We start from the raw sequence: 21,259 nt of genomic DNA on the forward strand, positions 1-21,259 counted from the left end.
GCCCATCTCCTTCACCTCCCGCACCCCGACTCATGTTCATTCCGAGTGCCCGATAAGGCGCGTTCTTAGTGCTGGATAAGGTGCATTCTGGGCACTGAGGGTGGCGTAAAATTCGCGTCGCTCAACAAAGAAATCTCCATGGGGAGGAAACGGTCGGCGCAACAGTTGATTCTTGTGATAAAAGCGTATATGAATGGGGGAAATTGATCAAAGAAATTTCGAGGGCCATAACCTTCGACCCGCATCTCCGTTCTTCTCCAAATTGTCCACGTGGGAATTTTCGAGCGCCAGATAAGGTGCGTTCTTAGCGTCGGAGTGCTCTTTACTCTCCCGTGCATTCTGGGTGCTCGATAACGCGCGTCCTAGACAAGGTTGCACCATGAGGCATGGGCTAAGACGAGGGTGCGAGAGTTTGGTGTCGGGTGCGATCATACCAGCGTTAGTGCACCGGATCCCATCAGAACTCTGCAGTTAAGCGCGCTTGGGCCGGAGTAGTACTGGGATGGGTGACCTCCCGGGAAGTCCCGGTGTTGCGCCCTTCTTTCACTTTTGCGAGCATCCGGTCGTGTCATTGTTGCATTGGGACAGCACTCGCGCTCCTCAAAGCCCATTTTCAATTGCCCATCTCCTTCACCTCCCGCACCCCGACTCATGTTCATTCCGAGTGCCCGATAAGGCGCGTTCTTAGTGCTGGATAAGGTGCATTCTGGGCACTGAGGGTGGCGTAAAATTCGCGTCGCTCAACAAAGAAATCTCCATGGGGAGGAAACGGTCGGCGCAACAGTTGATTCTTGTGATAAAAGCGTATATGAATGGGGGAAATTGATCAAAGAAATTTCGAGGGCCATAACCTTCGACCCGCATCTCCGTTCTTCTCCAAATTGTCCACGTGGGAATTTTCGAGCGCCAGATAAGGTGCGTTCTTAGCGTCGGAGTGCTCTTTAATCTCCCGTGCATTCTGGGTGCTCGATAACGCGCGTCCTAGACAAGGTTGCACCATGAGGCATGGGCTAAGACGAGGGTGCGAGAGTTTGGTGTCGGTTGCGATCATACCAGCGTTAATGCACCGGATCCCATCAGAACTCCGCAGTTAAGCGCGCTTGGGCCGGAGTAGTACTGGGATGGGTGACCTCCCGGGAAGTCTCGGTGTTGCACCCCTCTTTCACTTTTGCGAGCATCCGGTCGTGTCATTGTTGCATTTGGAATGCACTCGCGGTCCTCAAAGCCCATTTTCAATCGCCCATCTCCTTCACCTCCCGCACCCCGACTCATGTTCATTCCGAGTGCCCGATAAGGCGCGTTCTTAGTGCTGGATAAGGTGCATTCTGGGCACTGAGGGTGGCGTAAAATTCGCGTCGCTCAACAAAGAAATCTCCATGGGGAGGAAACGGTCGGCGCAACAGTTGACTCTTGTGATAAAAGCGTATATGAATGGGGGAAATTGATCAAAGAAATTTCGAGGGCCATAACCTTCGACCCGCATCTCCGTTCTTCTCCAAATTGTCCACGTGGGAATTTTCGAGCGCCAAATAAGGTGCGTTCTTAGCGTCGGAGTGCTCTTTACTCTCCCGTGCATTCTGGGTGCTCGATAACGCGCGTCCTAGACAAGGTTGCACCATGAGGCATGGGCTAAGACGAGGGTGCGAGAGTTTGGTGTCGGGTGCGATCATACCAGCGTTAGTGCACCGGATCCCATCAGAACTCCGCAGTTAAGCGCGCTCGGGCCGAAGTAGTACTGGGATGGGTGACCTCCTGGGAAGTCCTGGTGTTGCACCCCTCTTTCACTTTTGCGAGCATCCGGTCGTGTCATTGTTGCATTGGGACAGCACTTGCGCTCCTCAAAGCCCATTTTCAATCGCCCATCTCCTTCACCTCCCGCACCCCGACTCATGTTCATTCCGAGTGCCCGATAAGGCGCGTTCTTAGTGCTGGATAAGGTGCATTCTGGGCACTGAGGGTGGCGTAAAATTCGCGTCGCTCAACAAAGAAATCTCCATGGGGAGGAAACGGTCGGCGCAACAGTTGATTCTTGTGATAAAAGCGTATATGAATGGGGGAAATTGATCAAAGAAATTTCGAGGGCCATAACCTTCGACCCGCATCTCCGTTCTTCTCCAAATTGTCCACGTGGGAATTTTCGAGCGCCAGATAAGGTGCGTTCTTAGCGTCGGAGTGCTCTTTACTCTCCCGTGCATTCTGGGTGCTCGATAACGCGCGTCCTAGACAAGGTTGCACCATGAGGCATGGGCTAAGACGAGGGTGCGAGAGTTTGGTGTCGGGTGCGATCATACCAGCGTTAGTGCACCGGATCCCATCAGAACTCTGCAGTTAAGCGCGCTTGGGCCGGAGTAGTACTGGGATGGGTGACCTCCCGGGAAGTCCCGATGTTGCGCCCTTCTTTCACTTTTGCGAGCATCCGGTCGTGTCATTGTTGCATTGGGACAGCACTCGCGCTCCTCAAAGCCCATTTTCAATTGCCCATCTCCTTCACCTCCCGCACCCCGACTCATGTTCATTCCGAGTGCCCGATAAGGCGCGTTCTTAGTGCTGGATAAGGTGCATTCTGGGCACTGAGGGTGGCGTAAAATTCGCGTCGCTCAACAAAGAAATCTCCATGGGGAGGAAACGGTCGGCGCAACAGTTGATTCTTGTGATAAAAGCGTATATGAATGGGGGAAATTGATCAAAGAAATTTCGAGGGCCATAACCTTCGACCCGCATCTCCGTTCTTCTCCAAATTGTCCACGTGGGAATTTTCGAGCGCCAGATAAGGTGCGTTCTTAGCGTCGGAGTGCTCTTTAATCTCCCGTGCATTCTGGGTGCTCGATAACGCGCGTCCTAGACAAGGTTGCACCATGAGGCATGGGCTAAGACGAGGGTGCGAGAGTTTGGTGTCGGTTGCGATCATACCAGCGTTAATGCACCGGATCCCATCAGAACTCCGCAGTTAAGCGCGCTTGGGCCGGAGTAGTACTGGGATGGGTGACCTCCCGGGAAGTCTCGGTGTTGCACCCCTCTTTCACTTTTGCGAGCATCCGGTCGTGTCATTGTTGCATTTGGAATGCACTCGCGGTCCTCAAAGCCCATTTTCAATCGCCCATCTCCTTCACCTCCCGCACCCCGACTCATGTTCATTCCGAGTGCCCGATAAGGCGCGTTCTTAGTGCTGGATAAGGTGCATTCTGGGCACTGAGGGTGGCGTAAAATTCGCGTCGCTCAACAAAGAAATCTCCATGGGGAGGAAACGGTCGGCGCAACAGTTGACTCTTGTGATAAAAGCGTATATGAATGGGGGAAATTGATCAAAGAAATTTCGAGGGCCATAACCTTCGACCCGCATCTCCGTTCTTCTCCAAATTGTCCACGTGGGAATTTTCGAGCGCCAAATAAGGTGCGTTCTTAGCGTCGGAGTGCTCTTTACTCTCCCGTGCATTCTGGGTGCTCGATAACGCGCGTCCTAGACAAGGTTGCACCATGAGGCATGGGCTAAGACGAGGGTGCGAGAGTTTGGTGTCGGGTGCGATCATACCAGCGTTAGTGCACCGGATCCCATCAGAACTCCGCAGTTAAGCGCGCTCGGGCCGAAGTAGTACTGGGATGGGTGACCTCCCGGGAAGTCCTGGTGTTGCACCCCTCTTTCACTTTTGCGAGCATCCGGTCGTGTCATTGTTGCATTGGGACAGCACTTGCGCTCCTCAAAGCCCATTTTCAATCGCCCATCTCCTTCACCTCCCGCACCCCGACTCATGTTCATTCCGAGTGCCCGATAAGGCGCGTTCTTAGTGCTGGATAAGGTGCATTCTGGGCACTGAGGGTGGCGTAAAATTCGCGTCGCTCAACAAAGAAATCTCCATGGGGAGGAAACGGTCGGCGCAACAGTTGATTCTTGTGATAAAAGCGTATATGAATGGGGGAAATTGATCAAAGAAATTTCGAGGGCCATAACCTTCGACCCGCATCTCCGTTCTTCTCCAAATTGTCCACGTGGGAATTTTCGAGCGCCAGATAAGGTGCGTTCTTAGCGTCGGAGTGCTCTTTACTCTCCCGTGCATTCTGGGTGCTCGATAACGCGCGTCCTAGACAAGGTTGCACCATGAGGCATGGGCTAAGACGAGGGTGCGAGAGTTTGGTGTCAGGTGCGATCATACCAGCGTTAGTGCACCGGATCCCATCAGAACTCCGCAGTTAAGCGCGCTTGGGCCGGAGTAGTACTGGGATGGGTGACCTCCCGGGAAGTCCCGGTGTTGCGCCCTTCTTTCACTTTTGCGAGCATCCGGTCGTGTCATTGTTGCATTGGGACAGCACTCGCGCTCCTCAAAGCCCATTTTCAATTGCCCATCTCCTTCACCTCCCGCACCCCGACTCATGTTCATTCCGAGTGCCCGATAAGGCGCGTTCTTAGTGCTGGATAAGGTGCATTCTGGGCACTGAGGGTGGCGTAAAATTCGCGTCGCTCAACAAAGAAATCTCCATGGGGAGGAAACGGTCGGCGCAACAGTTGATTCTTGTGATAAAAGCGTATATGAAAGGGGGAAATTGATCAAAGAAATTTCGAGGGCCATAACCTTCGACCCGCATCTCCGTTCTTCTCCAAATTGTCCACGTGGGAATTTTCGAGCGCCAGATAAGGTGCGTTCTTAGCGTCGGAGTGCTCTTTAATCTCCCGTGCATTCTGGGTGCTCGATAACGCGCGTCCTAGACAAGGTTGCACCATGAGGCATGGGCTAAGACGAGGGTGCGAGAGTTTGGTGTCGGGTGCGATCATACCAGCGTTAATGCACCGGATCCCATCAGAACTCCGCAGTTAAGCGCGCTTGGGCCGGAGTAGTACTGGGATGGGTGACCTCCCGGGAAGTCTCGGTGTTGCACCCCTCTTTCACTTTTGCGAGCATCCGGTCGTGTCATTGTTGCATTTGGAATGCACTCGCGGTCCTCAAAGCCCATTTTCAATCGCCCATCTCCTTCACCTCCCGCACCCCGACTCATGTTCATTCCGAGTGCCCGATAAGGCGCGTTCTTAGTGCTGGATAAGGTGCATTCTGGGCACTGAGGGTGGCGTAAAATTCGCGTCGCTCAACAAAGAAATCTCCATGGGGAGGAAACGGTCGGCGCAACAGTTGACTCTTGTGATAAAAGCGTATATGAATGGGGGAAATTGATCAAAGAAATTTCGAGGGCCATAACCTTCGACCCGCATCTCCGTTCTTCTCCAAATTGTCCACGTGGGAATTTTCGAGCGCCAAATAAGGTGCGTTCTTAGCGTCGGAGTGCTCTTTACTCTCCCGTGCATTCTGGGTGCTCGATAACGCGCGTCCTAGACAAGGTTGCACCATGAGGCATGGGCTAAGACGAGGGTGCGAGAGTTTGGTGTCGGGTGCGATCATACCAGCGTTAGTGCACCGGATCCCATCAGAACTCCGTAGTTAAGCGCGCTCGGGCCGAAGTAGTACTGGGATGGGTGACCTCCCGGGAAGTCCCGGTGTTGCACCCCTCTTTCACTTTTGCGAGCATCCGGTCGTGTCATTGTTGCATTGGGACAGCACTCGCGCTCCTCAAAGCCCATTTTCAATCGCCCATCTCCTTCACCTCCCGCACCCCGACTCATGTTCATTCCGAGTGCCCGATAAGGCGCGTTCTTAGTGCTGGATAAGGTGCATTCTGGGCACTGAGGGTGGCGTAAAATTCGCGTCGCTCAACAAAGAAATCTCCATGGGGAGGAAACGGTCGGCGCAACAGTTGATTCTTGTGATAAAAGCGTATATGAATGGGGGAAATTGATCAAAGAAATTTCGAGGGCCATAACCTTCGACCCGCATCTCCGTTCTTCTCCAAATTGTCCACGTGGGAATTTTCGAGCGCCAGATAAGGTGCGTTCTTAGCGTCGGAGTGCTCTTTACTCTCCCATGCATTCTGGGTGCTCGATAACGCGCGTCCTAGACAAGGTTGCACCATGAGGCATGGGCTAAGACGAGGGTGCGAGAGTTTGGTGTCGGGTGCGATCATACCAGCGTTAGTGCACCGGATCCCATCAGAACTCCGCAGTTAAGCGCGCTTGGGCCGGAGTAGTACTGGGATGGGTGACCTCCCGGGAAGTCCCGGTGTTGCGCCCTTCTTTCACTTTTGCGAGCATCCGGTCGTGTCATTGTTGCATTGGGACAGCACTCGCGCTCCTCAAAGCCCATTTTCAATTGCCCATCTCCTTCACCTCCCGCACCCCGACTCATGTTCATTCCGAGTGCCCGATAAGGCGCGTTCTTAGTGCTGGATAAGGTGCATTCTGGGCACTGAGGGTGGCGTAAAATTCGCATCGCTCAACAAAGAAATCTCCATGGGGAGGAAACGGTCGGCGCAACAGTTGATTCTTGTGATAAAAGCGTATATGAATGGGGGAAATTGATCAAAGAAATTTCGAGGGCCATAACCTTCGACCCGCATCTCCGTTCTTCTCCAAATTGTCCACGTGGGAATTTTCGAGCGCTAGATAAGGTGCGTTCTTAGCGTCGGAGTGCTCTTTACTCTCCCGTGCATTCTGGGTGCTCGATAACGCGCGTCCTAGACAAGGTTGCACCATGAGGCATGGGCTAAGACGAGGGTGCGAGAGTTTGGTGTCGGGTGCGATCATACCAGCGTTAGTGCACCGGATCCCATCAGAACTCCGCAGTTAAGCGCGCTCGGGCCGGAGTAGTACTGGGATGGGTGACCTCCCGGGAAGTCTCGGTGTTGCACCCTTCTTTCACTTTTGCGAGCATCCGGTCGTGTCATTGTTGCATTGGGACAGCACTCGCGCTCCTCAAAGCCCATTTTCAATCGCCCATCTCCTTCACCTCCCGCACCCCGACTCATGTTCATTCCGAGTGCCCGATAAGGCGCGTTCTTAGTGCTGGATAAGGTGCATTCTGGGCACTGAGGGTGGCGTAAAATTCGCGTCGCTCAACAAAGAAATCTCCATGGGGAGGAAACGGTCGGCGCAACAGTTGATTCTTGTGATAAAAGCGTATATGAATGGGGGAAATTGATCAAAGAAATTTCGAGGGCCATAACCTTCGACCCGCATCTCCGTTCTTCTCCAAATTGTCCACGTGGGAATTTTCGAGCGCCAGATAAGGTGCGTTCTTAGCGTCGGAGTGCTCTTTACTCTCCCGTGCATTCTGGGTGCTCGATAACGCGCGTCCTAGACAAGGTTGCACCATGAGGCATGGGCTAAGACGAGGGTGCGAGAGTTTAGTGTCGGGTGCGATCATACCAGCGTTAGTGCACCGGATCCCATCAGAACTCTGCAGTTAAGCGCGCTTGGGCCGGAGTAGTACTGGGATGGGTGACCTCCCGGGAAGTCCCGGTGTTGCGCCCTTCTTTCACTTTTGCGAGCATCCGGTCGTGTCATTGTTGCATTGGGACAGCACTCGCGCTCCTCAAAGCCCATTTTCAATCGCCCATCTCCTTCACCTCCCGCACCCCGACTCATGTTCATTCCGAGTGCCCGATAAGGCGCGTTCTTAGTGCTGGATAAGGTGCATTCTGGGCACTGAGGGTGGCGTAAAATTCGCGTCGCTCAACAAAGAAATCTCCATGGGGAGGAAACGGTCAGCGCAACAGTTGATTCTTGTGATAAAAGCGTATATGAATGGGGGAAATTGATCAAAGAAATTTCGAAGGCCATAACCTTCGACCCGCATCTCCGTTCATCTCCAAATTGTCCACGTGGGAATTTTCGATCGCCAGATAAGGTGCGTTCTTAGCGTCGGAGTGCTCTTTACTCTCCCGTGCATTCTGGGTGCTCGATAACGCGCGTCCTAGACAAGGTTGCACCATGAGGCATGGGCTAAGACGAGGGTGCGAGAGTTTGGTGTCGGGTGCGATCATACCAGCGTTAGTGCACCGGATCCCATCAGAACTCCGCAGTTAAGCGCGCTTGGGCCGGAGTAGTACTGGGATGGGTGACCTCCCGGGAAGTCCCGGTGTTGCACCCCTCTTTCTCTTTTGCGAGCATCCTGTCGTGTCATTGTTGCATTGGGAATGCACTCGCGCTCCTCAAAGCCCATTTTCAATCGCCCATCTCCTTCACCTCCCGCACCCTGACTCATGTTCATTCCGAGTGCCCGATAAGGCGCGTTCTTAGTGCTGGATAAGGTGCATTCTGGGCACTGAGGGTGGCGTAAAATTCGCGTCGCTCAACAATGAAATCTCCATGGGGAGGAAACGGTCGGCGCAACAGTTGATTCTTGTGATAAAAGCGTATATGAATGGGGGAAATTGATCAAAGAAATTTCGAGGGCCATAACCTTCGACCCGCATCTCCGTTCTTCTCCAAATTGTCCACGTGGGAATTTTCGAGCGCCAGATAAGGTGCGTTCTTAGCGTCGGAGTGCTCTTTACTCTCCCGTGCATTCTGGGTGCTCGATAACGCGCGTCCTAGACAAGGTTGCACCATGAGGCATGGGCTAAGACGAGGGTGCGAGAGTTTAGTGTCGGGTGCGATCATACCAGCGTTAGTGCACCGGATCCCATCAGAACTCTGCAGTTAAGCGCGCTTGGGCCGGAGTAGTACTGGGATGGGTGACCTCCCGGGAAGTCCCGGTGTTGCGCCCTTCTTTCACTTTTGCGAGCATCCGGTCGTGTCATTGTTGCATTGGGACAGCACTCGCGCTCCTCAAAGCCCATTTTCAATCGCCCATCTCCTTCACCTCCCGCACCCCGACTCATGTTCATTCCGAGTGCCCGATAAGGCGCGTTCTTAGTGCTGGATAAGGTGCATTCTGGGCACTGAGGGTGGCGTAAAATTCGCGTCGCTCAACAAAGAAATCTCCATGGGGAGGAAACGGTCAGCGCAACAGTTGATTCTTGTGATAAAAGCGTATATGAATGGGGGAAATTGATCAAAGAAATTTCGAAGGCCATAACCTTCGACCCGCATCTCCGTTCATCTCCAAATTGTCCACGTGGGAATTTTCGATCGCCAGATAAGGTGCGTTCTTAGCGTCGGAGTGCTCTTTACTCTCCCGTGCATTCTGGGTGCTCGATAACGCGCGTCCTAGACAAGGTTGCACCATGAGGCATGGGCTAAGACGAGGGTGCGAGAGTTTGGTGTCGGGTGCGATCATACCAGCGTTAGTGCACCGGATCCCATCAGAACTCCGCAGTTAAGCGCGCTTGGGCCGGAGTAGTACTGGGATGGGTGACCTCCCGGGAAGTCCCGGTGTTGCACCCCTCTTTCTCTTTTGCGAGCATCCTGTCGTGTCATTGTTGCATTGGGAATGCACTCGCGCTCCTCAAAGCCCATTTTCAATCGCCCATCTCCTTCACCTCCCGCACCCTGACTCATGTTCATTCCGAGTGCCCGATAAGGCGCGTTCTTAGTGCTGGATAAGGTGCATTCTGGGCACTGAGGGTGGCGTAAAATTCGCGTCGCTCAACAATGAAATCTCCATGGGGAGGAAACGGTCGGCGCAACAGTTGATTCTTGTGATAAAAGCGTATATGAATGGGGGAAATTGATCAAAGAAATTTCGAGGGCCATAACCTTCGACCCGCATCTCCGTTCTTCTCCAAATTGTCCACGTGGGAATTTTCGAGCGCCAGATAAGGTGCGTTCTTAGCGTCGGAGTGCTCTTTACTCTCCCGTGCATTCTGGGTGCTCGATAACGCGCGTCCTAGACAAGGTTGCACCATGAGGCATGGGCTAAGACGAGGGTGCGAGAGTTTGGTGTCGGGTGCGATCATACCAGCGTTAGTGCACCGGATCCCATCAGAACTCCGCAGTTAAGCGCGCTTGGGCCGGAGTAGTACTGGGATGGGTGACCTCTCGGGAAGTCCCGGTGTTGCACCCTTCTTTCACTTTTGCGAGCATCCGGTCGTGTCATTGTTGCATTGGGACAGCACTCGCGCTCCTCAAAGCCCATTTTCAATCGCCCATCTCCTTCACCTCCCGCACCCCGACTCATGTTCATTCCGAGTGCCCGATAAGGCGCGTTCTTAGTGCTGGATAAGGTGCATTCTGGGCACTGAGGGTGGCGTAAAATTCGCGTCGCTCAACAAAGAAATCTCCATGGGGAGGAAACGGTCGGCGCAACAGTTGATTCTAGTGATAAAAGCGTATATGAATGGGGGAAATTGATCAAAGAAATTTCGAGGGCCATAACCTTCGACCCGCATCTCCGTTCTTCTCCAAATTGTCCACGTGGGAATTTTCGAGCGCCAAATAAGGTGCGTTCTTAGCGTCGGTGTGCTCTTTACTCTCCCGTGCATTCTGGGTGCTCGATAACGCGCGTCCTAGACAAGGTTGCACCATGAGGCATGGGCTAAGACGAGGGTGCGAGAGTTTGGTGTCGGGTGCGATCATACCAGCGTTAGTGCACCGGATCCCATCAGAACTCCGCAGTTAAGCGCGCTTGGGCCGGAGTAGTACTAGGATGGGTGACCTCCCGGGAAGTCCCGGTGTTGCACCCCTCTTTCACTTTTGCGAGCATCCGATCGTCTCATTGTTGCATTGGGACAGCACTCGTGCTCCTCAAAGCCCATTTTCAATCGCCCATCTCCTTCACCTCCCGCACCCCGACTCATGTTCATTCCGAGTGCCCGATAAGGCGCGTTCTTAGTGCTGGATAAGGTGCATTCTGGGCACTGAGGGTGGCGTAAAATTCGCGTCGCTCAACAAAGAAATCTCCATGGGGAGGAAACGGTCGGCGCAACAGTTGATTCTTGTGATAAAAGCGTATATGAATGGGGGAAATTGATCAAAGAAATTTCGAGGGCCATAACCTTCGACCCGCATCTCCGTTCTTCTCCAAATTGTCCACGTGGGAATTTTCGAGCGCCAGATAAGGTGCGTTCTTAGCGTCGGAGTGCTCTTTACTCTCCCGTGCATTCTGGGTGCTCGATAACGCGCGTCCTAGACAAGGTTGCACCATGAGGCATGGGCTAAGACGAGGGTGCGAGAGTTTGGTGTCGGGTGCGATCATACCAGCGTTAGTGCACCGGATCCCATCAGAACTCTGCAGTTAAGCGCGCTTGGGCCGGAGTAGTACTGGGATGGGTGACCTCCCGGGAAGTCCCGGTGTTGCGCCCTTCTTTCACTTTTGCGAGCATCCGGTCGTGTCATTGTTGCATTGGGACAGCACTCGCGCTCCTCAAAGCCCATTTTCAATTGCCCATCTCCTTCACCTCCCGCACCCCGACTCATGTTCATTCCGAGTGCCCGATAAGGCGCGTTCTTAGTGCTGGATAAGGTGCATTCTGGGCACTGAGGGTGGCGTAAAATTCGCGTCGCTCAACAAAGAAATCTCCATGGGGAGGAAACGGTCGGCGCAACAGTTGATTCTTGTGATAAAAGCGTATATGAATGGGGGAAATTGATCAAAGAAATTTCGAGGGCCATAACCTTCGACCCGCATCTCCGTTCTTCTCCAAATTGTCCACGTGGGAATTTTCGAGCGCCAGATAAGGTGCGTTCTTAGCGTCGGAGTGCTCTTTAATCTCCCGTGCATTCTGGGTGCTCGATAACGCGCGTCCTAGACAAGGTTGCACCATGAGGCATGGGCTAAGACGAGGGTGCGAGAGTTTGGTGTCGGTTGCGATCATACCAGCGTTAATGCACCGGATCCCATCAGAACTCCGCAGTTAAGCGCGCTTGGGCCGGAGTAGTACTGGGATGGGTGACCTCCCGGGAAGTCTCGGTGTTGCACCCCTCTTTCACTTTTGCGAGCATCCGGTCGTGTCATTGTTGCATTTGGAATGCACTCGCGGTCCTCAAAGCCCATTTTCAATCGCCCATCTCCTTCACCTCCCGCACCCCGACTCATGTTCATTCCGAGTGCCCGATAAGGCGCGTTCTTAGTGCTGGATAAGGTGCATTCTGGGCACTGAGGGTGGCGTAAAATTCGCGTCGCTCAACAAAGAAATCTCCATGGGGAGGAAACGGTCGGCGCAACAGTTGACTCTTGTGATAAAAGCGTATATGAATGGGGGAAATTGATCAAAGAAATTTCGAGGGCCATAACCTTCGACCCGCATCTCCGTTCTTCTCCAAATTGTCCACGTGGGAATTTTCGAGCGCCAAATAAGGTGCGTTCTTAGCGTCGGAGTGCTCTTTACTCTCCCGTGCATTCTGGGTGCTCGATAACGCGCGTCCTAGACAAGGTTGCACCATGAGGCATGGGCTAAGACGAGGGTGCGAGAGTTTGGTGTCGGGTGCGATCATACCAGCGTTAGTGCACCGGATCCCATCAGAACTCCGCAGTTAAGCGCGCTCGGGCCGAAGTAGTACTGGGATGGGTGACCTCCCGGGAAGTCCTGGTGTTGCACCCCTCTTTCACTTTTGCGAGCATCCGGTCGTGTCATTGTTGCATTGGGACAGCACTTGCGCTCCTCAAAGCCCATTTTCAATCGCCCATCTCCTTCACCTCCCGCACCCCGACTCATGTTCATTCCGAGTGCCCGATAAGGCGCGTTCTTAGTGCTGGATAAGGTGCATTCTGGGCACTGAGGGTGGCGTAAAATTCGCGTCGCTCAACAAAGAAATCTCCATGGGGAGGAAACGGTCGGCGCAACAGTTGATTCTTGTGATAAAAGCGTATATGAATGGGGGAAATTGATCAAAGAAATTTCGAGGGCCATAACCTTCGACCCGCATCTCCGTTCTTCTCCAAATTGTCCACGTGGGAATTTTCGAGCGCCAGATAAGGTGCGTTCTTAGCGTCGGAGTGCTCTTTACTCTCCCGTGCATTCTGGGTGCTCGATAACGCGCGTCCTAGACAAGGTTGCACCATGAGGCATGGGCTAAGACGAGGGTGCGAGAGTTTGGTGTCAGGTGCGATCATACCAGCGTTAGTGCACCGGATCCCATCAGAACTCCGCAGTTAAGCGCGCTTGGGCCGGAGTAGTACTGGGATGGGTGACCTCCTGGGAAGTCCCGGTGTTGCGCCCTTCTTTCACTTTTGCGAGCATCCGGTCGTGTCATTGTTGCATTGGGACAGCACTCGCGCTCCTCAAAGCCCATTTTCAATTGCCCATCTCCTTCACCTCCCGCACCCCGACTCATGTTCATTCCGAGTGCCCGATAAGGCGCGTTCTTAGTGCTGGATAAGGTGCATTCTGGGCACTGAGGGTGGCGTAAAAATCGCGTCGCTCAACAAAGAAATCTCCATGGGGAGGAAACGGTCGGCGCAACAGTTGATTCTTGTGATAAAAGCGTATATGAAAGGGGGAAATTGATCAAAGAAATTTCGAGGGCCATAACCTTCGACCCGCATCTCCGTTCTTCTCCAAATTGTCCACGTGGGAATTTTCGAGCGCCAGATAAGGTGCGTTCTTAGCGTCGGAGTGCTCTTTAATCCCCCGTGCATTCTGGGTGCTCGATAACGCGCGTCCTAGACAAGGTTGCACCATGAGGCATGGGCTAAGACGAGGGTGCGAGAGTTTGGTGTCGGGTGCGATCATACCAGCGTTAATGCACCGGATCCCATCAGAACTCCGCAGTTAAGCGCGCTTGGGCCGGAGTAGTACTGGGATGGGTGACCTCCCGGGAAGTCTCGGTGTTGCACCCCTCTTTCACTTTTGCGAGCATCCGGTCGTGTCATTGTTGCATTTGGAATGCACTCGCGGTCCTCAAAGCCCATTTTCAATCGCCCATCTCCTTCACCTCCCGCACCCCGACTCATGTTCATTCCGAGTGCCCGATAAGGCGCGTTCTTAGTGCTGGATAAGGTGCATTCTGGGCACTGAGGGTGGCGTAAAATTCGCGTCGCTCAACAAAGAAATCTCCATGGGGAGGAAACGGTCGGCGCAACAGTTGACTCTTGTGATAAAAGCGTATATGAATGGGGGAAATTGATCAAAGAAATTTCGAGGGCCATAACCTTCGACCCGCATCTCCGTTCTTCTCCAAATTGTCCACGTGGGAATTTTCGAGCGCCAAATAAGGTGCGTTCTTAGCGTCGGAGTGCTCTTTACTCTCCCGTGCATTCTGGGTGCTCGATAACGCGCGTCCTAGACAAGGTTGCACCATGAGGCATGGGCTAAGACGAGGGTGCGAGAGTTTGGTGTCGGGTGCGATCATACCAGCGTTAGTGCACCGGATCCCATCAGAACTCCGTAGTTAAGCGCGCTCGGGCCGAAGTAGTACTGGGATGGGTGACCTCCCGGGAAGTCCCGGTGTTGCACCCCTCTTTCACTTTTGCGAGCATCCGGTCGTGTCATTGTTGCATTGGGACAGCACTCGCGCTCCTCAAAGCCCATTTTCAATCGCCCATCTCCTTCACCTCCCGCACCCCGACTCATGTTCATTCCGAGTGCCCGATAAGGCGCGTTCTTAGTGCTGGATAAGGTGCATTCTGGGCACTGAGGGTGGCGTAAAATTCGCGTCGCTCAACAAAGAAATCTCCATGGGGAGGAAACGGTCGGCGCAACAGTTGATTCTTGTGATAAAAGCGTATATGAATGGGGGAAATTGATCAAAGAAATTTCGAGGGCCATAACCTTCGACCCGCATCTCCGTTCTTCTCCAAATTGTCCACGTGGGAATTTTCGAGCGCCAGATAAGGTGCGTTCTTAGCGTCGGAGTGCTCTTTACTCTCCCGTGCATTCTGGGTGCTCGATAACGCGCGTCCTAGACAAGGTTGCACCATGAGGCATGGGCTAAGACGAGGGTGCGAGAGTTTGGTGTCGGGTGCGATCATACCAGCGTTAGTGCACCGGATCCCATCAGAACTCCGCAGTTAAGCGCGCTTGGGCCGGAGTAGTACTGGGATGGGTGACCTCCCGGGAAGTCCCGGTGTTGCGCCCTTCTTTCACTTTTGCGAGCATCCGGTCGTGTCATTGTTGCATTGGGACAGCACTCGCGCTCCTCAAAGCCCATTTTCAATTGCCCATCTCCTTCACCTCCCGCACCCCGACTCATGTTCATTCCGAGTGCCCGATAAGGCGCGTTCTTAGTGCTGGATAAGGTGCATTCTGGGCACTGAGGGTGGCGTAAAATTCGCATCGCTCAACAAAGAAATCTCCATGGGGAGGAAACGGTCGGCGCAACAGTTGATTCTTGTGATAAAAGCGTATATGAATGGGGGAAATTGATCAAAGAAATTTCGAGGGCCATAACCTTCGACCCGCATCTCCGTTCTTCTCCAAATTGTCCACGTGGGAATTTTCGAGCGCTAGATAAGGTGCGTTCTTAGCGTCGGAGTGCTCTTTACTCTCCCGTGCATTCTGGGTGCTCGATAACGCGCGTCCTAGACAAGGTTGCACCATGAGGCATGGGCTAAGACGAGGGTGCGAGAGTTTGGTGTCGGGTGCTATCATACCAGCGTTAGTGCACCGGATCCCATCAGAACTCCGCAGTTAAGCGCGCTCGGGCCGGAGTAGTACTGGGATGGGTGACCTCCCGGGAAGTCTCGGTGTTGCACCCTTCTTTCACTTTTGCGAGCATCCGGTCGTGTCATTGTTGCATTGGGACAGCACTCGCGCTCCTCAAAGCCCATTTTCAATCGCCCATCTCCTTCACCTCCCGCACCCCGACTCATGTTCATTCCGAGTGCCCGATAAGGCGCGTTCTTAGTGCTGGATAAGGTGCATTCTGGGCACTGAGGGTGGCGTAAAATTCGCGTCGCTCAACAAAGAAATCTCCATGGGGAGGAAACGGTCGGCGCAACAGTTGATTCTTGTGATAAAAGCGTATATGAATGGGGGAAATTGATCAAAGAAATTTCGAGGGCCATAACCTTCGACCCGCATCTCCGTTCTTCTCCAAATTGTCCACGTGGGAATTTTCGAGCGCCAGATAAGGTGCGTTCTTAGCGTCGGAGTGCTCTTTACTCTCCCGTGCATTCTGGGTGCTCGATAACGCGCGTCCTAGACAAGGTTGCACCATGAGGCATGGGCTAAGACGAGGGTGCGAGAGTTTAGTGTCGGGTGCGATCATACCAGCGTTAGTGCACCGGATCCCATCAGAACTCTGCAGTTAAGCGCGCTTGGGCCGGAGTAGTACTGGGATGGGTGACCTCCCGGGAAGTCCCGGTGTTGCGCCCTTCTTTCACTTTTGCGAGCATCCGGTCGTGTCATTGTTGCATTGGGACAGCACTCGCGCTCCTCAAAGCCCATTTTCAATCGCCCATCTCCTTCACCTCCCGCACCCCGACTCATGTTCATTCCGAGTGCCCGATAAGGCGCGTTCTTAGTGCTGGATAAGGTGCATTCTGGGCACTGAGGGTGGCGTAAAATTCGCGTCGCTCAACAAAGAAATCTCCATGGGGAGGAAACGGTCAGCGCAACAGTTGATTCTTGTGATAAAAGCGTATATGAATGGGGGAAATTGATCAAAGAAATTTCGAAGGCCATAACCTTCGACCCGCATCTCCGTTCATCTCCAAATTGTCCACGTGGGAATTTTCGATCGCCAGAGAAGGTGCGTTCTTAGCGTCGGAGTGCTCTTTACTCTCCCGTGCATTCTGGGTGCTCGATAACGCGCGTCCTAGACAAGGTTGCACCATGAGGCATGGGCTAAGACGAGGGTGCGAGAGTTTGGTGTCGGGTGCGATCATACCAGCGTTAGTGCACCGGATCCCATCAGAACTCCGCAGTTAAGCGCGCTTGGGCCGGAGTAGTACTGGGATGGGTGACCTCCCGGGAAGTCCCGGTGTTGCACCCCTCTTTCTCTTTTGCGAGCATCCTGTCGTGTCATTGTTGCATTGGGAATGCACTCGCGCTCCTCAAAGCCCATTTTCAATCGCCCATCTCCTTCACCTCCCGCACCCTGACTCATGTTCATTCCGAGTGCCCGATAAGGCGCGTTCTTAGTGCTGGATAAGGTGCATTCTGGGCACTGAGGGTGGCGTAAAATTCGCGTCGCTCAACAATGAAATCTCCATGGGGAGAAAACGGTCGGCGCAACAGTTGATTCTTGTGATAAAAGCGTATATGAATGGGGGAAATTGATCAAAGAAATTTCGAGGGCCATAACCTTCGACCCGCATCTCCGTTCTTCTCCAAATTGTCCACGTGGGAATTTTCGAGCGCCAAATAAGGTGCGTTCTTAGCGTCGGAGTGCTCTTTACTCTCCCGTGCATTCTGGGTGCTCGATAACGCGCGTCCTAGACAAGGTTGCACCATGAGGCATGGGCTAAGACGAGGGTGCGAGAGTTTGGTGTCGGGTGCGATCATACCAGCGTTAGTGCACCGGATCCCATCAGAACTCCGCAGTTAAGCGCGCTCGGGCCGGAGTAGTACTGGGATGGGTGACCTCCCGGGAAGTCCGGGTGTTGCACCCCTCTTTCACTTTTGCGAGCATCCGGTCGTGTCATTGTTGCATTGGGACAGCACTCGCGCTCCTCAAAGCCCATTTTCAATCGCCCATCTCCTTCACCTCCCGCACCCCGACTCATGTTCATTCCGAGTGCCCGATAAGGCGCGTTCTTAGTGCTGGATAAGGTGCATTCTGGGCACTGAGGGTGGCGTAAAATTCGCGTCGCTCAACAAAGAAATCTCCATGGGGAGGAAACGGTCGGCGCAACAGTTGATTCTTGTGATAAAAGCGTATATGAATGGGGGAAATTGATCAAAGAAATTTCGAGGGCCATAACCTTCGACCCGCATCTCCGTTCTTCTCCAAATTGTCCACGTGGGAATTTTTGAGCGCCAGATAAGGTGCGTTCTTAGCGTCGGAGTGCTCTTTACTCTCCCGTGCATTCTGGGTGCTCGATAACGCGCGTCCTAGACAAGGTTGCACCATGAGGCATGGGCTAAGACGAGGGTGCGAGAGTTTGGTGTCGGGTGCGATCATACCAGCGTTAGTGCACCGGATCCCATCAGAACTCCGCAGTTAAGCGCGCTTGGGCCGGAGTAGTACTGGGATGGGTGACCTCCCGGGAAGTCCCGGTGTTGCGCCCTTCTTTCACTTTTGCGAGCATCCGGTCGTGTCATTGTTGCATTGGGACTGCACTCGCGCTCCTCAAAGCCCATTTTCAATTGCCCATCTCCTTCACCTCCCGCACCCCGACTCATGTTCATTCCGAGTGCCCGATAAGGCGCGTTCTTAGTGCTGGATAAGGTGCATTCTGGGCACTGAGGGTGGCGTAAAATTCACGTCGCTCAATAAAGAAATCTCCATGGGGAGGAAACGGTCGGCGCAACAGTTGATTCTTGTGATAAAAGCGTATATGAATGGGGGAAATTGATCAAAGAAATTTCGAGGGCCATAACCTTCGACCCGCATCTCCGTTCTTCTCCAAATTGTCCACGTGGGAATTTTCGAGCGCCAGATAAGGTGCGTTCTTAGCGTCGGAGTGCTCTTTACTCTCCCGTGCATTCTGGGTGCTCGATAACGCGCGTCCTAGACAAGGTTGCACCATGAGGCATGGGCTAAGACGAGGGTGCGAGAGTTTGGTGTCGGGTGCGATCATACCAGCGTTAGTGCACCGGATCCCATCAGAACTCCGCAGTTAAGCGCGCTTGGGCCGGAGTAGTACTGGGATGGGTGACCTCCCGGGAAGTCCCGGTGTTGCACCCTTCTTTCACTTTTGCGAGCATCCGGTCGTGTCATAGTTGCATTGGGACAGCACTCACGCTCCTCAAAGCCCATTTTCAATCGCCCATCTCCTTCACCTGCCGCACCCCGACTCATGTTCATTCTGAGTGCCCGATAAGGCGCGTTCTTAGTGCTGGATAAGGTGCATTCTGGGCACTGAGGGTGGCGTAAAATTCGCGTCGCTCAACAAAGAAATCTCCATGGGGAGGAAACGGTCGGCGCAACAGTTGATTCTTGTGATAAAAGCGTATATGAATGGGGGAAATTGATCAAAGAAATTTCGAGGGCCATAACCTTCGACCCGCATCTCCGTTCATCTCCAAATTGTCCACGTGGGAATTTTCGATCGCCAGATAAGGTGCGTTCTTAGCGTCGGAGTGCTCTTTACTCTCCCGTGCATTCTGGGTGCTCGATAACGCGCGTCCTAGACAAGGTTGCACCATGAGGCATGGGCTAAGACGAGGGTGCGAGAGTTTGGTGTCGGGTGCGATCATACCAGCGTTAGTGCACCGGATCCCATCAGAACTCCGCAGTTAAGCGCGCTTGGGCCGGAGTAGTACTGGGATGGGTGCCCTCCCAGGAAGTCCCGGTGTTGCACCCCTCTTTCTCTTTTGCGAGCATCCGGTCGTGTCATTCTTGCATTGGGACAGCACTCGCGCTCCTCAAAGCCCATTTTCAATCGCCCATCTCCTTCACCTCCCGCACCCCGACTCATGTTCATTCCGAGTGCCCAATAAGGCGCGTTCTTAGTGCTGGATAAGGTGCATTCTGGGCACTGAGGGTGGCGTAAAATTCGCGTCGCTCAACAAAGAAATCTCCATGGGGAGGAAACGGTCGGCGCAACAGTTGATTCTTGTGATAAAAGCGTATATGAATGGGGGAAATTGATCAAAGAAATTTCGAGGGCCATAACCTTCGACCCGCATCTCCGTTCTTCTCCAAATTGTCCACGTGGGAATTTTCGAGCGCCAGATAAGGTGCGTTCTTAGCGTCGGAGTGCTCTTTAATCTCCCGTGCATTCTGGGTGCTCGATAACGCGCGTCCTAGACAAGGTTGCACCATGAGGCATGGGCTAAGACGAGGGTGCGAGAGTTTGGTGTCGGTTGCGATCATACCAGCGTTAATGCACCGGATCCCATCAGAACTCCGCAGTTAAGCGCGCTTGGGCCGGAGTAGTACTGGGATGGGTGACCTCCCGGGAAGTCTCGGTGTTGCACCCCTCTTTCACTTTTGCGAGCATCCGGTCGTGTCATTGTTGCATTTGGAATGCACTCGCGCTCCTCAAAGCCCATTTTCAATCGCCCATCTCCTTCACCTCCCGCACCCCGACTCATGTTCATTCCGAGTGCCCGATAAGGCGCGTTCTTAGTGCTGGATAAGGTGCATTCTGGGCACTGAGGGTGGCGTAAAATTCGCGTCGCTCAACAAAGAAATCTCCATGGGGAGGAAACGGTCGGCGCAACAGTTGACTCTTGTGATAAAAGCGTATATGAATGGGGGAAATTGATCAAAGAAATTTCGAGGGCCATAACCTTCGACCCGCATCTCCGTTCTTCTCCAAATTGTCCACGTGGGAATTTTCGAGCGCCAAATAAGGTGCGTTCTTAGCGTCGGAGTGCTCTTTACTCTCCCGTGCATTCTGGGTGCTCGATAACGCGCGTCCTAGACAAGGTTGCACCATGAGGCATGGGCTAAGACGAGGGTGCGAGAGTTTGGTGTCGGGTGCGATCATACCAGCGTTAGTGCACCGGATCCCATCAGAACTCCGCAGTTAAGCGCGCTCGGGCCGAAGTAGTACTGGGATGGGTGACCTCCCGGGAAGTCCTGGTGTTGCACCCCTCTTTCACTTTTGCGAGCATCCGGTCGTGTCATTGTTGCATTGGGACAGCACTCGCGCTCCTCAAAGCCCATTTTCAATCGCCCATCTCCTTCACCTCCCGCACCCCGACTCATGTTCATTCCGAGTGCCCGATAAGGCGCGTTCTTAGTGCTGGATAAGGTGCATTCTGGGCACTGAGGGTGGCGTAAAATTCGCGTCGCTCAACAAAGAAATCTCCATGGGGAGGAAACGGTCGGCGCAACAGTTGATTCTTGTGATAAAAGCGTATATGAATGGGGGAAATTGATCAAAGAAATTTCGAGGGCCACAACCTTCGACCCGCATCTCCGTTCTTCTCCAAATTGTCCACGTGGGAATTTTCGAGCGCCAGATAAGGTGCGTTCTTAGCGTCGGAGTGCTCTTTACTCTCCCGTGCATTCTGGGTGCTCGATAACGCGCGTCCTAGACAAGGTTGCACCATGAGGCATGGGCTAAGACGAGGGTGCGAGAGTTTGGTGTCGGGTGCGATCATACCAGCGTTAGTGCACCAGATCCCATCAGAACTCCGCAGTTAAGCGCGCTTGGGCCGGAGTAGTACTGGGATGGGTGACCTCCCGGGAAGTCCCGGTGTTGCGCCCTTCTTTCACTTTTGCGAGCATCCGGTCGTGTCATTGTTGCATTGGGACAGCACTCGCGCTCCTCAAAGCCCATTTTCAATTGCCCATCTCCTTCACCTCCCGCACCCCGACTCATGTTCATTCCGAGTGCCCGATAAGGCGCGTTCTTAGTGCTGGATAAGGTGCATTCTGGGCACTGAGGGTGGCGTAAAATTCGCGTCGCTCAACAAAGAAATCTCCATGGGGAGGAAACGGTCGGCGCAACAGTTGATTCTTGTGATAAAAGCGTATATGAATGGGGGAAATTGATCAAAG

At 53.4% G+C, this 21,259-nt stretch overlaps 34 non-coding genes across 34 annotated transcripts; all 34 read left to right on the forward strand.

The window, feature by feature from the left end:
* Nucleotides 1-420: 420 nt before the first annotated feature.
* LOC149529936 (5S ribosomal RNA) lies at nt 421-539 on the forward strand. Its single transcript, XR_016359496.1, has one exon. It is a non-coding gene; the product is annotated as a 5S ribosomal RNA (ribosomal RNA).
* A 500-nt stretch (nt 540-1,039) lies between these two features.
* Nucleotides 1,040-1,158, forward strand: LOC149529937 (5S ribosomal RNA). The gene has a single exon (XR_016359441.1). It is a non-coding gene; the product is annotated as a 5S ribosomal RNA (ribosomal RNA).
* A 500-nt stretch (nt 1,159-1,658) lies between these two features.
* LOC149529938 (5S ribosomal RNA) lies at nt 1,659-1,777 on the forward strand. The gene has a single exon (XR_016359448.1). It is a non-coding gene; the product is annotated as a 5S ribosomal RNA (ribosomal RNA).
* A 500-nt stretch (nt 1,778-2,277) lies between these two features.
* On the forward strand, nt 2,278-2,396 carry LOC149529939 (5S ribosomal RNA). The gene has a single exon (XR_016359585.1). It is a non-coding gene; the product is annotated as a 5S ribosomal RNA (ribosomal RNA).
* Nucleotides 2,397-2,896: 500 nt separating this feature from the next.
* On the forward strand, nt 2,897-3,015 carry LOC149529940 (5S ribosomal RNA). Its single transcript, XR_016359442.1, has one exon. It is a non-coding gene; the product is annotated as a 5S ribosomal RNA (ribosomal RNA).
* A 500-nt stretch (nt 3,016-3,515) lies between these two features.
* LOC149529941 (5S ribosomal RNA) lies at nt 3,516-3,634 on the forward strand. The gene has a single exon (XR_016359487.1). It is a non-coding gene; the product is annotated as a 5S ribosomal RNA (ribosomal RNA).
* A 500-nt stretch (nt 3,635-4,134) lies between these two features.
* On the forward strand, nt 4,135-4,253 carry LOC149529942 (5S ribosomal RNA). Its single transcript, XR_016359534.1, has one exon. It is a non-coding gene; the product is annotated as a 5S ribosomal RNA (ribosomal RNA).
* A 500-nt stretch (nt 4,254-4,753) lies between these two features.
* Nucleotides 4,754-4,872, forward strand: LOC149529943 (5S ribosomal RNA). Its single transcript, XR_016359575.1, has one exon. It is a non-coding gene; the product is annotated as a 5S ribosomal RNA (ribosomal RNA).
* Nucleotides 4,873-5,372: 500 nt separating this feature from the next.
* Nucleotides 5,373-5,491, forward strand: LOC149529944 (5S ribosomal RNA). The gene has a single exon (XR_016359528.1). It is a non-coding gene; the product is annotated as a 5S ribosomal RNA (ribosomal RNA).
* Nucleotides 5,492-5,991: 500 nt separating this feature from the next.
* LOC149529945 (5S ribosomal RNA) lies at nt 5,992-6,110 on the forward strand. Its single transcript, XR_016359371.1, has one exon. It is a non-coding gene; the product is annotated as a 5S ribosomal RNA (ribosomal RNA).
* Nucleotides 6,111-6,610: 500 nt separating this feature from the next.
* On the forward strand, nt 6,611-6,729 carry LOC149529946 (5S ribosomal RNA). The gene has a single exon (XR_016359434.1). It is a non-coding gene; the product is annotated as a 5S ribosomal RNA (ribosomal RNA).
* Nucleotides 6,730-7,229: 500 nt separating this feature from the next.
* On the forward strand, nt 7,230-7,348 carry LOC149529947 (5S ribosomal RNA). Its single transcript, XR_016359498.1, has one exon. It is a non-coding gene; the product is annotated as a 5S ribosomal RNA (ribosomal RNA).
* Nucleotides 7,349-7,848: 500 nt separating this feature from the next.
* LOC149529948 (5S ribosomal RNA) lies at nt 7,849-7,967 on the forward strand. Its single transcript, XR_016359474.1, has one exon. It is a non-coding gene; the product is annotated as a 5S ribosomal RNA (ribosomal RNA).
* A 500-nt stretch (nt 7,968-8,467) lies between these two features.
* Nucleotides 8,468-8,586, forward strand: LOC149529949 (5S ribosomal RNA). The gene has a single exon (XR_016359499.1). It is a non-coding gene; the product is annotated as a 5S ribosomal RNA (ribosomal RNA).
* A 500-nt stretch (nt 8,587-9,086) lies between these two features.
* LOC149529950 (5S ribosomal RNA) lies at nt 9,087-9,205 on the forward strand. The gene has a single exon (XR_016359486.1). It is a non-coding gene; the product is annotated as a 5S ribosomal RNA (ribosomal RNA).
* A 500-nt stretch (nt 9,206-9,705) lies between these two features.
* On the forward strand, nt 9,706-9,824 carry LOC149529951 (5S ribosomal RNA). Its single transcript, XR_016359344.1, has one exon. It is a non-coding gene; the product is annotated as a 5S ribosomal RNA (ribosomal RNA).
* A 500-nt stretch (nt 9,825-10,324) lies between these two features.
* Nucleotides 10,325-10,443, forward strand: LOC149529952 (5S ribosomal RNA). The gene has a single exon (XR_016359333.1). It is a non-coding gene; the product is annotated as a 5S ribosomal RNA (ribosomal RNA).
* Nucleotides 10,444-10,943: 500 nt separating this feature from the next.
* LOC149529953 (5S ribosomal RNA) lies at nt 10,944-11,062 on the forward strand. The gene has a single exon (XR_016359500.1). It is a non-coding gene; the product is annotated as a 5S ribosomal RNA (ribosomal RNA).
* Nucleotides 11,063-11,562: 500 nt separating this feature from the next.
* On the forward strand, nt 11,563-11,681 carry LOC149529954 (5S ribosomal RNA). Its single transcript, XR_016359443.1, has one exon. It is a non-coding gene; the product is annotated as a 5S ribosomal RNA (ribosomal RNA).
* A 500-nt stretch (nt 11,682-12,181) lies between these two features.
* On the forward strand, nt 12,182-12,300 carry LOC149529955 (5S ribosomal RNA). The gene has a single exon (XR_016359488.1). It is a non-coding gene; the product is annotated as a 5S ribosomal RNA (ribosomal RNA).
* Nucleotides 12,301-12,800: 500 nt separating this feature from the next.
* On the forward strand, nt 12,801-12,919 carry LOC149529956 (5S ribosomal RNA). The gene has a single exon (XR_016359467.1). It is a non-coding gene; the product is annotated as a 5S ribosomal RNA (ribosomal RNA).
* Nucleotides 12,920-13,419: 500 nt separating this feature from the next.
* LOC149529957 (5S ribosomal RNA) lies at nt 13,420-13,538 on the forward strand. The gene has a single exon (XR_016359586.1). It is a non-coding gene; the product is annotated as a 5S ribosomal RNA (ribosomal RNA).
* A 500-nt stretch (nt 13,539-14,038) lies between these two features.
* On the forward strand, nt 14,039-14,157 carry LOC149529958 (5S ribosomal RNA). The gene has a single exon (XR_016359529.1). It is a non-coding gene; the product is annotated as a 5S ribosomal RNA (ribosomal RNA).
* Nucleotides 14,158-14,657: 500 nt separating this feature from the next.
* LOC149529959 (5S ribosomal RNA) lies at nt 14,658-14,776 on the forward strand. Its single transcript, XR_016359372.1, has one exon. It is a non-coding gene; the product is annotated as a 5S ribosomal RNA (ribosomal RNA).
* A 500-nt stretch (nt 14,777-15,276) lies between these two features.
* On the forward strand, nt 15,277-15,395 carry LOC149529960 (5S ribosomal RNA). The gene has a single exon (XR_016359554.1). It is a non-coding gene; the product is annotated as a 5S ribosomal RNA (ribosomal RNA).
* Nucleotides 15,396-15,895: 500 nt separating this feature from the next.
* On the forward strand, nt 15,896-16,014 carry LOC149529961 (5S ribosomal RNA). The gene has a single exon (XR_016359501.1). It is a non-coding gene; the product is annotated as a 5S ribosomal RNA (ribosomal RNA).
* Nucleotides 16,015-16,514: 500 nt separating this feature from the next.
* Nucleotides 16,515-16,633, forward strand: LOC149529962 (5S ribosomal RNA). Its single transcript, XR_016359497.1, has one exon. It is a non-coding gene; the product is annotated as a 5S ribosomal RNA (ribosomal RNA).
* Nucleotides 16,634-17,133: 500 nt separating this feature from the next.
* LOC149529963 (5S ribosomal RNA) lies at nt 17,134-17,252 on the forward strand. The gene has a single exon (XR_016359596.1). It is a non-coding gene; the product is annotated as a 5S ribosomal RNA (ribosomal RNA).
* A 500-nt stretch (nt 17,253-17,752) lies between these two features.
* LOC149529964 (5S ribosomal RNA) lies at nt 17,753-17,871 on the forward strand. The gene has a single exon (XR_016359373.1). It is a non-coding gene; the product is annotated as a 5S ribosomal RNA (ribosomal RNA).
* Nucleotides 17,872-18,371: 500 nt separating this feature from the next.
* On the forward strand, nt 18,372-18,490 carry LOC149529965 (5S ribosomal RNA). Its single transcript, XR_016359318.1, has one exon. It is a non-coding gene; the product is annotated as a 5S ribosomal RNA (ribosomal RNA).
* Nucleotides 18,491-18,990: 500 nt separating this feature from the next.
* Nucleotides 18,991-19,109, forward strand: LOC149529966 (5S ribosomal RNA). Its single transcript, XR_016359538.1, has one exon. It is a non-coding gene; the product is annotated as a 5S ribosomal RNA (ribosomal RNA).
* Nucleotides 19,110-19,609: 500 nt separating this feature from the next.
* Nucleotides 19,610-19,728, forward strand: LOC149529967 (5S ribosomal RNA). The gene has a single exon (XR_016359444.1). It is a non-coding gene; the product is annotated as a 5S ribosomal RNA (ribosomal RNA).
* Nucleotides 19,729-20,228: 500 nt separating this feature from the next.
* Nucleotides 20,229-20,347, forward strand: LOC149529968 (5S ribosomal RNA). The gene has a single exon (XR_016359489.1). It is a non-coding gene; the product is annotated as a 5S ribosomal RNA (ribosomal RNA).
* A 500-nt stretch (nt 20,348-20,847) lies between these two features.
* LOC149529969 (5S ribosomal RNA) lies at nt 20,848-20,966 on the forward strand. The gene has a single exon (XR_016359544.1). It is a non-coding gene; the product is annotated as a 5S ribosomal RNA (ribosomal RNA).
* Nucleotides 20,967-21,259: the final 293 nt, after the last annotated feature.

This window comes from Cupressus sempervirens, chromosome 11, assembly GCF_028749045.1.
Source record: "Cupressus sempervirens isolate cs-2001-9-10 chromosome 11, ASM2874904v1, whole genome shotgun sequence".
Lineage (NCBI taxonomy): Eukaryota > Viridiplantae > Streptophyta > Pinopsida > Cupressales > Cupressaceae > Cupressus > Cupressus sempervirens.